Here is a 14,806-nt window from a genome sequence, read left to right on the forward strand (position 1 = left end):
TATTTGTCTGTTATGTGTACTTTATGCAGATGCTCCCAGTGTGGTTGTAATGTTCATGTTTGTATTATGATGATAGCAATGATGCAGATTTAAAATTACAGACAACCACTCATCAGCCAGATACCTAATTGAACCTGCAGGGCTGACTAGTAGCAAACAATCTGATTACTTACACATTGTGCATGCTGAGTCACTAAATGGAGAAGAAACACTAATGCCTGAGCCTTATTTGAAAATATATCTGACCTGCCAACCTGGTTTTAAGTACTTCTGACTTGGGAATGGCTGTTGCTATAGGGACCTCACCATCAGCAGTGGAATATCATGGATTGTTTACAAGGGGCCATATACTTGGCTTTTTATTTTGAATCAGAATGTGAAACTCAACTCCTTACCCCACAGCTCCCCTGATGAGCCTCTGTCCCCTCCTCCCCTCCCTTCCCATGAAGAACTGTGCTATCCAGCAGACCCACATCTCCACTTTTTTGCCCCCTGGTCTCGCTGCCTCTCCACGTTCCAGTCACCTCATCCTTCTATCCCTCCCCACCACACTTCCCACCAATAGCATGCAACTTCTACTAGCTCTGGAGTCTGTGTGAGGCAGGCTGGCCAACATTTTGCACCATGCAGTGCTTCTTCTTTGGCATTTGAGTAAATATGGGTACCTGCATAAAACACACTTGCATCATGTGTAAAAGGCATGCGTAGTATGAACTGCAACGAACTCCCTTTGAAACATATGCAAATGGCAGCTAGGAAAGATATCATGAGAAGAAACCTATTAGCTTATTGGTCTTTGACCAAACATAGTTCAACTAGTCAGTCCAGTAAAACTCTATCCTGGCAACCCCAATGGGGAGGGAGAAGAGCAAAACACAATAGAATATTGTCAGTCTGGGCAGAGCTGCTTCTCAGCAGGATGTTTCCCTTTGTGTATCAAACAGCAACAGCTACTTAAAACGCATTTGATTTAATAGCAAACAAATAGATTGAACTGGATTGGCCCCTTTCTGGGCCAGTTGCACATGGCAAGGTCACTTCATTTAAGCGAGAAAAAGCTGGTGAGATCAGTGGACTAACCTGTGGCTGGTTGGCTTTTTTCTATGAGCACAAAATCTATTTTCTAGGGACAGCCATTTATAATAATATTTTATGATGTGTGTGTGTGTTTTCTCTCTCCCTGTCTCAAAATTGGTGCAATCTACATCTACAGCATTTACCTAGGATTATCAACCAACCAGTATTTAGCTAGTCCAGCCATTTATAATTCTTTGTGGCTAGTTTACTCTGAGGACCTTGAGAGAGGGCAGGCAAGCTCTCTGGAAAGCCGCATGGGCTGGAGAAAGCAGCCAGCGTGGCTCTTCAGAGAGCTGGCCAGGCTCAAATGCCTGGTTCTGAGGGGGTCCTTCCTCAGAGTCCGTCTTTGTGGGAGAGGTGTTCCAAAAGATTCAATGGAGGAGTCAGGAGAAGCAATTTCATCAAGTTTTATATATATATAATCCTTGAAACACAGAGTTGGAAGGCAGCGTGAAAGTTGTTTAGTCCAACCTCCTGCTCTAGGCAGGATCCACAATGCAGGATGCAACTAGAGCATTCCTGAATAACAGTCGTTCAGCCTCTGCTTAAAGACCTCCAATGAAGAACCAATGAGTAGAAGCTGCAGGAAAGCAGTTCTCAACTAAACATTCAGAGAAATTTCCTAGTGGTAGGAGTTGTTGGGCAGTGGAACAAACTGGCTCGGGAGGTGGTGGGTGCTGAAGGAGAATCTGGACGGCCATCTATCAGGCAGCTGCAGCCTCATCCTGCATTGCAGATCCTGCACTGAACAGGAGGTTGGACTAGAGAAATCAGAATTGAGGACCTCCAAGGTCCTTCCCAACTCTATTATTTTATGTATTTTCTGTACTTTTAACCTGCCAAATAACTGAAATTCTCTGGGCGATATGGAATACATTAAAAACTTAAAATACAAATTAAAAATGATTCTCTATGTGGAGGAGGAACAGCAAGTACAATCGGCTTCTGCTTCCTGCTTGTCTCTGTCATGTCCAACGGGGAACTTCCGCGTTGCCCTTGCAGTTAGATGCACCATGTCACCACCACTGTACGTCTCCCCAAGGAGTGGGGGATATGCCTAAGAAGAGAATCAGCCAAACACTTAATTGCATCAACCAAATATCACTTCAGTTTCTTCTAGGAAGGAAATAATGGTAAAATAAAATACATTTTAAAGGACCAGAATCATAGACAATGTTCTCAACAAATCTCACTTCCTCATCTGTTTATTTATGTTTCTCCATGTATCGGTCCTGACAGTTCCAATTCAACCAACTTTTAAAAACTGGGTTATGTGGTGAAGTTGTGTTTTTGACCTTGTGAACACATGCATCTATCAAGCTGGTGTGCCCCCTTCACTCACATTCTGGTTTTCCATTCTGGCAAAGGAAACTGTTATTGGCTCAGTGGGACTGATGTCCGCTGGCGTGCTTGTGCAAAGGCCTGACTTGCTGACAGTGATGCCACAGTGCCATGAGCCAGGTTGCTCAGGATGTGAGCATGCCAGAACTTGCATCAAATCCTATTCCTTGATCTGCATGGAAGCGTCTCACAGGTTCAGGCCATACCTCATGTGGTAGGATCTACCACTGGAAGCTTCATTGGCCTTGTCCACCATTGTAGCTGCTAATGCATTGCTTTTGCTTATTGCTAAGATTTCAGAAGGCTGCAGTTGTGTGTCTCTACGGATACAGTCCTATCTGATCCTCCCTAGGCATTTGTAAGCCTCCAGACTGGGAGGCTTATGAGTACCCTATGCAGAGCGGGAGGCACATTGTGCCCCCCACTCCACATTTAAGCTAGACGTGTGATTTTGCCCGTCTAGAAGAGGCTTCGGGGAGGGGAAGAGAAGGAGGCTGGGGCGGCCACAGGATTTCTTGTATGGCTGCTGCCCCACTCCCCTACCCGCCACCGGGAATGCCCCCTTTTCCCAGGCTCTGCACTCCATTTTGTGAGCATGGAGAGGTAGCCAGCATGGTTCTCTCCACGCCGGCTACAAGGGGGAGGGGGAAGAGATCGTGGTTTCTGGGCTCTGACGTCGGAGCCCTGTTTCTGACCTCATAGCTAGGAAACTGAACAATCCTATGTCTTCCAGGCACTGTCTAGGAGTCATAGGATTTCTCTCTAAAGTGTTGCATGTGGGGATTTCACCTTTTATTTTCTAATCACTTTCAATATTGAAATATGTGCAGCTGATGTGGAACAACAAAGATACATCGGACAGATTGGAAGCGAGAAACCTAAATTTAAGAAAAATCACACACACAGAGGTTTTGTCTGGTTCCATAGAGATTCTCTGTAGAAAGAAAAAAGCTTCTCCCTTCTGTTCCTTTGCTTCTATCGAAAAGCAAGGAATGGTGGAGGGTGTGTGAAATGGTTCTGCTGTTTCTGAATCTTACAGAGGCTTTAAGGGATGCTAGTAGGTGTTGAATGTTTCTTATTTTTACCAACACTTGTCATCCCACATACTCCCTGTGAAGTGATGTCAGCAGACTGCTAATTTTCCAGTCCACCTGTGCTTTTGCTATTCAAAGTGTTCATTCAGTTTAAATTATGCATCTTTTCCACAAGTCTTGAGTGAAGAAGAATGAAGGGGAAGGGGCTGTTTGCTGAGTGCATTGAACACCAGAAGCAATGGAACAGTTGCATACGTGTGCAAATTCTGGCACAGTACTGTGACCTTATGCCTTTCCTGGCCCAGAACTGGAGGGCAGGGTACTTCATCAGAGGTAATAGAGCATACCTGTTGGTTTGGCTTACTTCTTTTTCAGTTGGTCTATCACACAGGAACATATGAAACTGTCTTAAACTAGCTCTTAAACTAGTTCCCAATCACAGAGAGAACCCTCCACATATATGTTCCCTGCACATGTTCTAATGAACACCTGTAGGCTGAGGCAGAGCCTCCCCCCGCCCCCACCCCCCACACACACATTTGTTATGAATGCCTTGAGTGAGACCACTGGTCCATCAGGTTTCTTTCCCAGCTCTGTTACATGAAGAGATCCCTTAACCAACTGGAGATACTGAGGACTGAGCCCAGAACCTTTTCAGTGCAAAGCATGTGCACTGCCGCCGAGTTGTGGCCCCTCCTCAGACACATGTTTCAAATACTCTTTCCCGCCCAGGGAAAGCGCGCGCATGATCAGCTCTCTCCATCTTGTCTGGTAAGTCTCGCCCTGCTGGAGAGCAGCTGGCAATGACATTATGCTCAGGTTTGGAGACGCAGAGGTTGAAATGGAAGCCCTGGCATGAGTGCTGGAGCCTGGAAGGGAGCCCCACTCCTTATGGGGACAGGCTGCTGCTGCTTCATGGGAAAGGAAAGGCACATTCTCAGAGACACATTTGTTAAATCTTAATCCACGTCTGTGACTTTAAAGAAAAAATTGTGGCCAAAGACAGGATTAGGCCCTGTTCAATGAGACTACTTAAAGGAGTAGGTTGGGAAGATTGGGAGGGGTCCAAAGGAAGGCCAGACTGCAAAGAGCAGGTAGTATTTCTTCTTTTATTAGTATTAGCTGTCAAATGAGTAAATAGTATTTAGTTGATTAATCATCTGCCTTTAACTGGTTCATCAGTTAATTAAGGGATTAAAAGAGCATTTTTCTCTCTGATTTCTCTTTATCTCCCCCCCCCCCAGTCCCCATTACTATGTGTCTTGGTTGGGTCACCACCTTATACAAAGACATGGGGGTCCACAGAGGAGCTTAAGCCTGTTCTCAATGGGGTTACATTCCCCGTGAAGCAACATGGCCACAGTTTGAGGGCACTGCTGGATCTGTCCCTGCTTACAGATTTTCAGGCCAGGGGTGTCTTTTACTAACCATCAGCTCTGCAGGCTGTGCCCTTTTCTGGAAAACTCAGTTCTGACCACCTCCAGGTTGGACTATAGGAATGCACTCAAATGTGGCAAAGAAGAGGATGTGTCAAAGTTAGGTTATAGTCAGAGAGCTTCCAGGGCAAATGAAAAAATGGTTGCAGAGAGCAGATGAAGCAGCCCACAACAAGGCTGCACATCCAGATAGCAGGCAGAAAATAATGACAGGGGAAACCTCACGGCAGGAAGCCCTCCTGAAAGCTCCTCTCTCTGTGTCTGATCGATACTCCCTGCTACAAGTCCAAGCCTGTCTTCGTGCTGAACATAAAATGGCAGCATTCACAGATCCTTGTGCCTGATAGCCGCCAGCAGTGAGTGACTCACGAAGGGAACCATCCGGGCTCCGCACAAGTATCATGCATGCTGTATCAAGCTACAGTTTTCAGATCCAATGGGAACATGCCCACAGGATCATGGATGCACTAATATTACAAACTGGGCAAGAGCAGCCATCAAAGCTTTTACTAAATGCTTGCTCGCTGAGAAAGCTCATAAATACCAAGCGAATTTGAAGTCCACCTGAGAGGAGCACACCCCTGTCACTACTTATTTTAGAAATTCAGATGTGTCCTGCATGGCTAGCCTCTCAACTGCATCCTCATAGATCACCATTTTATGTAGATAGATGTCCTCCAAGAGTTAAAACTGGTAGGAAAACAGATAATGCAACTGGGGAAGAGACAGGAATACTATGATGTAGGCTTGCCATCAGAGTGTTGCTTTGAGTGCTCAGTTATGCACCCCATTTTACTCACATTCTTTCATACACTTCAGCTGTCCCTGTTTATCATGGATAACACCCATCTTCTGTTACCTTCCCTGCTACATCACTGTCCCTATTGCATTCCCTCTATTTTTGACATTCAGGCTAGAGTGTCAACGCTTATGTAGCAAAGATGGCTAAAAACAACGACCCCAGAGCAAGAAAGGACAACTGGGCATGTGTGTGCTCATGTAAGTGGGCTTGGGGAAGGAAAAGAAGCAGGCGAGAACAAAGGTACAACTGCCCCTCCTCAGGTGGGCAGGCTTTCCTACTCTGGGCAATGGATAATGGGGGATGTTTGCCTGCGTGTCTCTCTCTTGCAACCTAGCTCACATGATGGAACATGCTTCCATGAAAACAAAGACAACATCCACCTAGAAAACTTGACGCCAGGGAGATGGGTTCTTCTAGCCTGCTCCTGACTTGCTAATTTTCTATGTGCACAGATTCTATGAAGAATATTTAATCATGTGTAATGTGGTGGTTCAGTCCAGACTGAGTTTCACCACCTCGGTGAGAAGAACTAAGAATCCCTGAATAGCGGTGGTTGTGGAGGATGCATGTTGTCTGTAATGCACGGGCATGTGTGAAGGCATGAACTCTGGGGCTGAAAAATCATTTGAAGACTGATACCATATTCAAGAATAAAAATACACTTCCAGTATATATTTAACCAAAAGAACAAGCACTGTCTTTGCTTTTAGATGAGCACAGGACAATGGATGGATACAGCAGGTGGGAAAGACTCTTTAGCATTGTGAAAGAGTGGGCGAATGTTACTTAGGCAGTGATACCTAAGCAGTGAGAATAGGAGTGTTACAAGTACACAGTGCCCACCGGAGCTTGTGAAACACCGAGACTGTCTATCACCATAATTAATCTTCTCTAAATATGTTTCTCTTTTGTATGCAGATAATTAATCACAGCCTCCTCAACTGAAGGCATGATACGTTTCATGTCATGCCAAGAATTACCTCACAGGCCCTGGGTCTGCAGGAAAAGACTGCCAGAAGGACTTTGGGTTGCTAGGTGGGATGCCAGCAGCTATTTCTCAGAAAAGTTGCTGAGTGCATTTCTAAACTGCTGGAATTTAAAGCTAGGACATTTGAGGAACTGGGATCCATGCGTGTCATTTTTAGTGGACAGCTTCTCATTTCCCTTGGGCATAACATACGATGAGGGATGTATCAACAGATGGCTATCCTGACTCTGCAACTTGGGGCTCCAGTGGACCAAGTTAATGTTGTTAGAGTACATGTTTGTTCAAAAATGTATACCCCACCTTTCCAATGAGTCAAAGGTTAAAATGGTGTATTCCCAGGGAGCTGAATTGACCAAAATAAATCCACCTTCAAATTTCAACTCACCAGCATCTGATACAGCCCTGCAACTGATTCACATACTCTTGTTTTTAAACAATGACTTCCTAATCCAATTGGCTGCAGCAGAAGCTGGGGAAGCTAGACAGGGGTATACATGTAAGAGAGGCTTGTGAAGGAGCCCAGCTCATGAACGAGACAAAAAGGGAAATGGTTAGGCAGGCAAGTTAAGCACCCCTAGGAGCTTAGCAACAGGGCGAGGAGGCCAGGGCAATTTAGCCTCCCCAGTTTTTGTTCTTACAAATCCTGGTTTTCCAAGACAACAAGCCTAATAAACAAACAACAAAAACTGTTATGAAGATAGAAAGCTGGCATGGGGGTCATCCAGTGTATTGTACAAAGTGTCACCTGTACGACTAGCTGTCATTGCTGTGTGCGCTGCGCTCCTGGCTCTCAAGGAGCAAATTTGGTCCCTTGAAACTGTGGTAGCTGACCCAGAGATGCTGAGGAAGGCTGAGGGATATGTGGATGAGGCTTTCAGGGATGTGATAGTGGTGTCCCACTCCCAGGGTGACAGGTCCTCTGCTGGCATGGACAATGAGAGTCTCAGAGAAAAAGGGCATCACTCCATAAAAGAGGGGAATGATCCCTTAGAAGGGCCTCATTCCTTGAGGGACAAGCTGATACCCTTTTGGGCCAAGGATATGCCTCTGAAGGTTGGGGAGTGGTGGACTCCTAGTAGTGGGTGATCCAGTCATTAGAAACACAGAGAGAGGCATTTGTGACAGGCATGTGAACTACATGGAGACTTGCCTGCCTGGTGTGAAGGTAGCAGAAGTCATGCTTTGTCTAGATAGGCTGGTAGGTATTGCTGGTGAGTCGTGGTGCATGTTGGCACTAATGATGTGGAGAAACAGTCATGCACTCGCAGCACTCCTGAAAGCTAAATTGAGGTTGATAGATAGGTGTTTGGACAAAGATTTAGGCATACTTAGAGTAGACCCATTGAAATCAATTCATTTCAATGGGTCTACTCTGAGTATACCTAAATCTGGATCCAACTTAGGAAGTTGAAATCCAAGACCTCCAAGGTAGCACTCTCTGAAATGCTCTCTGTTACACACACAAGGCCAGCTATACAGGTGGAACTGAGAGGGTGGATGAGATGGTGGTGTTGGGAGGAGAGGTTTGGAACTGTTACAAACTGGGAGCATTTGGGGACTAGCCAGGCCTGCAACAAATGGGATGGGGTCCTCTTGAACCAGAACAGAACCACACTGCTGATGCTTAATATCAAAAAGGTGGCAGAGCAGCTTTTAAATTGACCCATGAGGGAAAGCCAACAGGAGTGGAGAGCAACTGGTTAAGGGTGAATCATCCTTAAGGGATGAGGGTGAAAATGTTTCTGAACACCCAAATGTGGAAGGGGTAGACTTTGGCAACAAGTGTACAGAAGGACATGATCACTGGCCAAACCACTGTAGGGCAGGAATCCTCAACGTGGCACCCATGGGCACCCTACCACCCATGGTCGCCTCCATTGGCACCTGCAAATGGGTCCCCAACATACGTGGATTTGTATGAAATGCATACAACTTTCCAGCACTTATACTTGGGCTGCAACAAAAGTGGACCAAATATCCAAATAAGTATCCATTTGAAGGTGGTGTCTCTGTGCCACCCGTTCAAATATTGATAGCGTTGTAAGGTCCTCAGTCCATTGCATTATAGGAGGTGAGTGTTTAGCCTTCCAGTATTGTAATACCAGTCTTCTGGCTGTCAAAAGCCTGCAGAGAATTAATGTATGCTGACCATTTGCTAATTTCCATGAAGCAGTTAAATAATTTAAACATCAACAAATATTAAAGGTTGTTCCAGTACGAAAATTGTATGTGTAGTAACCTCCCCACAAAAAGAAGCAACTACTGAACACTGCCAAAACATATGACTAAAAGAGGCATTGGCTATATTGCAGTGTCAGCATTTAGCTGAATTAGAAAATCCCTCATTACAGAGACATTGCGGTGTCTAATAGACATGAAGCAAAAGTTTTTGCTTAATAAAATGCAGCCTAAGAGCCATAGACAGAAAGGGTAGATGCCAAAGCAGCGATCCACTGATTAGGCACTTTGTGGTGGTGCCCACAGCAAAATTTCAAATTCCCAAATGCGCCCAAGAGTCCAAAAAGGTTGGGGATCCCTGCTGTAGGGGAAAGCACACAAACCAGAGACATTTGGAGAGGGAAACCGTATATAGGCATTTACATTAGGCTGGGAAAATATCTCCTCCTCTCCTTCATCAGACTTCCTTCCACCATGATGGTGAGTGGGAGGGACAACATCAGGGACTTTCAGGATGAAGGGAGGAACATCACATTACTTTCGGGGGGAAGTATAGTAATACTTACAGTTTATGAGGCCACCATATCTTCCTTTTGAAACACCAAAGTAGTGTGCACTACTCCCCAGGATCATTCCCTTTTCTGCCCCCACCCCGTTTTCCAAAGCTTCAGCAGCAGTGAGGTTACCAGGGGCCCAGTGCCATCTCTTGGAGCACTGCAAGCCTTGATGTCATAACAGAAAGGAAAAGAGGAAAAAGTCACCTTCAGCCATCCAGTAAACAGCATCACTAAACATTCCCCCCACCTGGATGTGTGTTCCCAATCTCTAGGGGGGGGGGGTTGCCCACCACCACCCTCGGATGCAGAGACACTTGGCTGGGTTGGACGTTCTGCTCCAACCCTAGTTTACATGCTAATGCCAAAGGCCTCTAAACCAAGACAGGAGAGCTGGAGTGCCTGCTTTTAAAGGAGAGCCTAGATATAGTGGGGTTAATGGAAACCTGAAGGGGGGGGGTCTTCACGACAATGGGATGAGAAGAGCCTTGGAATATTATCCAGATTTTCATGGAATTGGCTTTGGTCTGTCAGGGACACACAAAGCAAGATAAGCCGAGTGTAGCGTACATTTAAAATCTAGTTTTCAGGGGTCACACGGCGCTTGAAAGGAAATACTTCCAGGTATGGGGGGGGGGGAGAGTAGAACTGAATGTCATAAAACTGGCAGGGGCTGCTCAATCAATGAGAGATGCTTGTTTCTCACCCCTGCCCAGGCTTCCCCCTGCTACTATATTATTATGAATGGAGAGCAACTAATTTTCCCTTCATGTGTGCAGATTTCCCTGAAAAAAAACAAAAACCCCAATTCTTGAGTGGAGTATCTGAAGGCTTTCCCTTAAAGCATCCCCCACACCATTTCACCACATTCCAGCAATCTGCCGTGGAGTTATTGCTTCCAAACGCCCCTTTTCTCCTTCTCCCTGCTTGCAATAGGAAGCTCCCATAAATCCAAAAGATCTCTACTGTGATAAAGCCTTCACATGGGCAGAGACTTGACATAACAACAAAGAAACGACTTTACTTCAGAGGAACCACAGAACATCAAAGAAGCACAGCATCGCATAGCAATTTAAGAGAGCATCAGAGAAGTGAGAGAGTGCTTAGGGCAGGTTTTTTAAAGGCAGGTGAGTTACTAAAGTTAGCCTTTGACCCTTTAGCACTTTAGCAAAATATCGTGGCTCCAAATAGAGATATGTTAAAGATTCACTGCAGGGGAGCAAGATTTATTTCTTACTTCTGAGTAAACATGCACAGAAGAGGGGAAGATTAAAAGCAGGCGACCTAAGGTGAAAGAGTGTCCCTACCACTGCTGTAATGTGAGGGGTTCTGCTGCGCTCCTGGGGATTTTTTCAATGGGAAAAACTACTTCCACTGGGGAAACAAGAGGGAATGGGCCGTCCCACCCCCTCGACCACATCACTGCCAGGTCACAGAGGCACACCCAGGATTTAATGCGTGGGGGGACATGGCACACTGTGGTAAAACTGCCAGGGAGCCGCTTTAAGTAAAAAAAGCCAGAGTAAAAGGAGTTTCAGAAAATGCGGCTTTTCAAGAGGGAAATGGCTGGTTGGCAGCAGATCAGTGACAACGTCCTCTGTTGTGAAGGGCTTGAGACTGCTCTAGCTTTGCACCAAATCGCCCATGAAGACAGCCCCCCAGTGGATAGGAGAGAACCAGTGGGTCACTACCATCTCTGGGTACAAACTTTATAGGAAGGACAGGGAAGGGTGCACTGATGGTGGCGGCATCACTCTGTATGCCAAAGACGGTCTGCAGTTAAACAAAGTACAAATCTCAGAAGGGTTGGACTCCTCCACAGAAACAATATAGGAGGCAATACCAAGACTAGGTCTACACTACTGTTTCATAGCAGTATTGAATTGCACTGACAACCGTTGGGGCACATTACACATTCTATATACCACTATTGTAGGTTTTTTTCTTGCTTTTTATTCCACATTATCCAAAATACCGTAACAAATGTCACTGTGTGTCCTACGAGGTAAAAATGCACAAGAGATACATGGTGTTACCATGATGGGATCGTAATTATTAATCACATGACACAAGGTGTAGATCTGGCCCGCGTCATAAAAGTAATTTAGCACTGGGGACATATTATTGTTCCCCTGTCCAAAAACAAAATGCCAATGACCTTGAGATGGAGGATGAAATCAGATAGGTGTCCAGGGTAGTTTTGTAGTAATGGGTGACTTTAGTCGCCCTCACATTTCTAGATAGCCTAAATGGCTGTGCACTAGAACAGATGGCCAAAGAAACAACCAAAGTAGATGCTAACAACCTGGAAATAATGCTAAGTAGCAGCCACAACCTGGTGCAAGATGCAAGCATTGTTGAACTGATTGGAAACAGTGACCAGTTCGATAATGCTATGAAATTCAAAATATATTGTAAGTGGACAATTGCCAAGGAAGTCCAATACAGTTTCATTTGACTTCAAAAGAGGAAACGTCTCAAGAATGAGGGGATAGGTAAAATGGAAGTTGAAAGGGAAAATCAGCAGGGAACTTGCTTGTTAATAGTCAGTTGATGTCTCTTTATGGGGGCTATTTGTTAGCAAATGGTAGCTTCATATATGGAGTTCTCCCTTGAATGTTTTAAATGGAAGAGTCATAAAAGCTTGAGGATAGTTACTCCACAACACCAGAAGCCAATCTACATGCAAACAGGTTTTGAGACGGGTCCATTTAAATATGGGTTTTTGTGAAATCAGTTTAGCTCCTCCCAGGGCAAACAGTAGCCAGCAAAGCAGATTTTAAAGATCCATTTGCATGGGGCAAATGAGTAGAACTGAATGTCATCAAATGGGTAAGTGCAGGGAAGCGAGGAAGATTGCTCTCCACCCCACCCCATCCTGTGCTCAGTGAAGTTTTTAAAATCAGTAAGGTTCTGCATACCTTTGCATTTCCATACATAACAGCCTTGTTATGCTGCCCTCTCAGAGAACATTTAAAGGTGCAGACAGCGAGTGAGCACAGGGTTGAAACAGGGTCCTTTCAAAGCAGCAGGGCTGACTCCCATCCCCAAGGCAATGAGTTACTTCTGGGTAGATATAAGCCCCCGCCCTGTGCAACTCTTCCCTTCTGCAAATCAGCACTGCTTCCACAGCCTGTGGTGAAGCCAGCTGAGGTGACATGGACTCCCAAACTGCACTGAAGCCACTGTGCCTGGAAAACTCACCACAAATACAGTTAAAAACAGATTTAGGGCAAGAAAGGTCACATTAGCTACGGGGAAGGGCGTACATCATCTGACATGATCAACTCGGGGGCGGAGCAGAACCAGAGGAAGAGCCGGGTGCACATGGGCCCCAGCTGCGAGAATATGCAGGGGTGAGTGAGTGAGTGACTGAGTGAGTGAGTGAATAAACAGCAGTTTTGAAGTTTGGGGAGCAGACAAAACCAGAGACAGAAGTAGAAAGAGACAATGAAACTACATGTTACATTGATGGCTAACAGCCATATGGGGATTTTTAAATTTGGTGTGTGGATAGGGGTGAGGGAGGGCCACAAAATACAGAGAAGAGGGTTTAACACTTTGCTCCTAGTCATGATCCAAATAATGCTTCCCCCCGCCCCAAAACACACACACACACACACTCAGGGGCTGGCGGTACTTACATTGGCTCTGATTCTTTTGTCAGGATTGTGACTGAGGAGAAGGCTGCATGCTGCAGTCCCAATGAAAAGCAAACATACACACACACCATGCTCCCTGATTAAAATTTCACAATCCCCTGATGAGCTAATGTAACATGGAGTTTGACCCAGAGAGAGAAGCAGCTGAAGGCAGCTTATGGGTTGTGTGCAGCCAGATACCACTGTCGTGGATTTACTGCCTAATTATTAGGAGTTGCATGCGGCTTGCTTTCCTTTATGCTGTCCCTGTATATTTGTACATAAAGCAAATATTACAAAAGGACACATCTCCAGTGCTCTCTGCTCCAGAGGAAGACGAGGCCCAGGTACAGCTGCCACTGGAATTTCTTGTTGGTTGGAGAAGTGGGAAGCATTCATTTGACACTATTATACATAAATACAATATATAGTCCCATTTAACTTCTAAACTAATAGGCACTCAAGATGGCTCTAAGAATGATCTTTGTTGTTTGAGTGCCTAACAGTTTGGAAGCAAAAATGGGTCCACCCCAAAATATGACTGCCTGGAGCCCTGAACGAGAGCACTTCTCTCGGTGGGTTGGGATAGACTGCAACATGTTGCTGTAGCCCCCCTTGTATACTAAAGATTTGCTGTTATAGCTAAACGGCACCTCCATGTTCGGAGGAGCAGCGCTGTGTGCGCGCAGGATTGCAACTATGTTACACTGGTGCAGTTGCCAGTGTAGCAGCAGCAGAGGTTCACCCTATTCGATGTTTATAAATAATAACCATATTGGCCCTTAGGTACATATTCATGCAGCTGGGATTTCCAGCAATGATGTCTACTGCTTCGGAGGGGTGTTTTATATGGACAAATTGTATAAGTACATCTATAGCTCAAATGAGTTGGAACGGTCTTCTGCCTTTTAGATGCAAAAATGCGCCACTGAAATTTCTGAAGCCTTTGGCTGAATCTACACATAGCAGATGTGTAGCAGCTCATAGAGAGCTTCAGCTATTGGGCGGTGTAGAAATGAAATAAATAGATAGATAGATAGATAGATAGATAGATAGATAGATAGATAGATGATAGATAGATAGATAGATAGATAGATAGATAGATAGATAGCAGTTATACCATTATCATAACTATTGGTGCCCATTGGTGTCATGTATACCAATAGTTATGATAATGGTACGATAACAGTATAACTGCTATGTGTAGATTCAGCCTTTGTCCAATAGGATTATTTATGACTTGCCTTGAAAGGAGCCAACTCCTTGAAAACTAGGCTTTTCTGTTTGAGGACAAATCCTCCAGGGGGGTGGATTTACACCAAGCCGGCTGTGTGTGGAGGTCGCTAGGGATACATGATGTCATGGCCATCCAGCAGCCGCCCCAGAGCTTATCAGGGAAAAAACGGATTTCCAGAGACTGCTCAGAGTCTGATTCTTTTCCTCAAGTCAGGTTCTCCCCGGTAAAGTTGCTGTGTGCCCCAACCCCCACATTGACCTCAGGCATGATACTGGCCCTGCCCAGGGGTGCGCCTTTCACTGTGACCCCAGTCAAGGGGTACTTCCTGTGTGTGTCCCATCCCCGCACAAACCCATTAGTGTCTCCTCAGAAATAACTCCCATTGTGCTGAATGAGGCTTGCTGTCTGATGCCCACATCAGAACTTACAGAGATCCCCCTCAATTGACATGGTACAGTTTAAAGCCCAATTCCCTAAGTGCCGTAAAGCGTGATCTCAAGGCTTCCGATTCTCTTTTG

At 45.4% G+C, this 14,806-nt stretch overlaps 1 long non-coding RNA gene across 1 annotated transcript; it reads right to left on the reverse strand.

Moving 5' to 3' along the window:
• Nucleotides 1-1,467: 1,467 nt before the first annotated feature.
• LOC146338677 (uncharacterized) lies at nucleotides 1,468-13,124 on the reverse strand. The gene is made up of 4 exons (XR_014784766.1): nucleotides 13,055-13,124; nucleotides 9,423-9,578; nucleotides 1,914-2,134; nucleotides 1,468-1,548 (listed from the first exon to the last, which is right to left on the reverse strand). It is a non-coding gene; the product is annotated as an uncharacterized LOC146338677 (long non-coding RNA).
• Nucleotides 13,125-14,806: the final 1,682 nt, after the last annotated feature.

The sequence above is a fragment of the Heloderma suspectum genome, chromosome 9 (genome assembly GCF_057233095.1).
Source record: "Heloderma suspectum isolate Gila_16-S chromosome 9, 16-S_ref, whole genome shotgun sequence".
NCBI classification, from domain to species: Eukaryota; Metazoa; Chordata; class Lepidosauria; order Squamata; family Helodermatidae; genus Heloderma; species Heloderma suspectum.